General features: G+C 43.5%; 1 protein-coding gene across 1 annotated transcript in view; it reads right to left on the reverse strand.

Moving 5' to 3' along the window:
* Window positions 1-2,739, reverse strand: part of F13A1 (coagulation factor XIII, A1 polypeptide) — a 154,042-nt gene that overhangs the window by 104,018 nt on the left and 47,285 nt on the right. The gene's annotated exons all lie outside the window — the stretch shown is intronic.

Genomic DNA, 2,739 nt, shown 5'->3' on the forward strand with positions numbered 1-2,739 from the left:
TGCCTTATAAACCAAGGGAGCAGTTGTGTATGTGTTTTTTGTCTTTTAAAAATAAAACTTACGGAACTAGACTGTGGTTGGTCTGTGTTATCAGGAAATAGACTTTATATATTTATTTCCGGCATTAAAGTTTGTTTGAGATGACTCAGGTGTGGAATTTCTAACTCGAGTGAATCTTCAAATGTAATCTGAATACTTGTTATTAAGGTTTTTTGCATGAAGGGGTTTGCTGAATGTGAAGTTTCCCATAAGATGGCCAAATAAACAACCAGAGGAAAATAAAAAAGCATGGTTTCGTAGTAAGTCTGCCATGGAGTTGCTTAGCAACTGATCAAAGTAGTGATGTCATTGCTGTCTTTTTCATGCATGGAAAGAAAAAAAATCTTTCTGAACACTGGGACGAGGAGAAGGGGAGGAAAGATGGACAAAGTGAAAATAACTTCATTTTGAGATTCTTTATGGGATCACAGGTGCTTGAGGATCAGAGGCACTAAAGTCCATTTCTTCTCAAATGTCTGCAGTCTCTCATCTTGCACTGGGCCCTAGGAAAATCCAGGACCAGTTGTGGTCAGTTTAATTTACTAGCTGGAGTTCAATATTTTTCTTATAATACCAAAGAGTACGTTGAACATTGATTGGTTAAAAAAGTTTGAACCTGAGTTAGTTCCCAAAAGGCACAGTCAGAGCAAAGTATTAATGGAAATTAATGATGGCATCGTGGTTCGATACGAACAAAAGGCCAGGGTTAGAAATAGCTGTGTACACCCCGAGGGAGGCTGGAAAGTCCAGGCTGGCAACAGTATAAAGCACTAGAGTTTTAAAATATGTAACTATATTGACATTTTTTTCTCCTCCTTTAGCCTCCAATTTTTCCATTAATATTACCTTTTTTCCTACTATAGTTAAATCGATATACCATAGGATCAAGTAACTGTAGATGTTGGGACCCCACGAAACAAACTTTAGCTGTGGCAACTTTATGTTTTCTGAATTGCAAACAAGCCCCCAGAGTAGCAATTACCCTGCTACACTTTCCTCCGGTGCTTTTGGTGACTGGCTATTTGTATATAATTTCTACCATGGGGAAGAGGTTTCTGTGAACAATAGCATGGGTTTTTTGTTTTTTGTTTTTTTCCTCTGTGGGCTTTTGTCAGTCATTTTTATCATTTGGTCCAATATCCCAACACTTGTTAGGCCAGTGTTTAGTCCTGGGAAAACTTGGAGTTAAGTTTGGGCGATTTGTTTTCCCATAAAATACATGCTTATTTCTATCAGAGAATTTGCTATACTTTGTTGAAATTTTCTCTTGACTAGTCTGTCTTCTCTATTAGACTGTGAGCTCTGTGAAGGCAGAAACTATGTCTGTGCACAATTGTACCCCAGTGTCTCAACTGGTAGATTCTCAATAAGTACCTGTCAAATGAATGATTTAATATTGAGTGTTTTGCTACCATCATTACCATCTCCACCACTGCTATCACCACCACCACCACCACCATCGTCACCACCCCCACCCTCACTTTATTAGTCCTTTTAGGTTGCTTATAACAAAATATCTCAAACTGGGTAATTTATGAAGAAAACAAAATCTATTGCTTACAGTGTCTGAGGCTGGGAAGTCCAAAGTCCATCTGGTGGTGGCAACAGTGACCCAGGGTTCTCACATTGCAAGATTGTGGAAGTAGAGAGAGCACAGAGAGAGAGGGAGACAGACTCCCGTCTTCTTTTAAAGTCCTCAGAGCCACGCCCCTGACCACCACTTTTAATCCATTCACTACTGATTGGCCCTGCAACCCAACCACNGAGGCTGGGAAGTCCAAAGTCCATCTGGTGGTGGCAACAGTGACCCAGGGTTCTCACATTGAAAGATTGTGGAAGTAGAGAGAGAGCACAGAGAGAGAGGGAGACAGACTCCCGTCTTCTTTTAAAGTCCTCAGAACCACGCCCCTGACCACCACTTTTAATCCATTCACTACTGATTGGCCCTGCAACCCAACCACTTCTTCAAGGCTCCACCTTACAATTACCATGATAGGATTTCCCACCTTCTTAACAGTCACAGTGGGGCTAAGTTTCTAATACATAAAACTTGGGGGACACAACTCAAGCTTCAAGGAGTTTTGGGGGACATAATTCAATCCACTACACCCACCATCATTACCATATAACCACCGCCATCAATATCATCACCATCATTTCCATTACCACCACCATCATCACCACCATCACCAACACCACCACCATCACCACCACCACATACCACCACCACCAACTCCTCCACCACCATCATCACCACCATCAGCAGCACCCTCCATGTTCACCATCGTCACAATCACCACCACCATCACCATCATCACCATCACCACCACCAATACCAATACAATCACCACCACCACACACCACCGCCACCAACTCCTCCACCACCATCACCACCAACTCCACCACCACCATCACCAACACCATCAGCAGCAACCCCCCATGCTCACCATCATCACAATCACCACCACCATCACCACCACCACCACAACTACCGTAATCACCAATACCAGCAGCATCACCACTACTACCAACATTATCACCACCACCACCATCACCAATTGCACCACCACCACTACCACCACCACCACCACCATCATCACCATCTCCATGACCAGCACCACCACCACTATCACTATCACCACCCCCACCACACTCACCACGAACACCACCACCACCACCACCACCACCACCACCACCACC

Source organism: Galeopterus variegatus, unplaced genomic scaffold, assembly GCF_000696425.1.
Source record: "Galeopterus variegatus unplaced genomic scaffold, G_variegatus-3.0.2 Scaffold29, whole genome shotgun sequence".
Taxonomy (NCBI): Eukaryota; Metazoa; Chordata; class Mammalia; order Dermoptera; family Cynocephalidae; genus Galeopterus; species Galeopterus variegatus.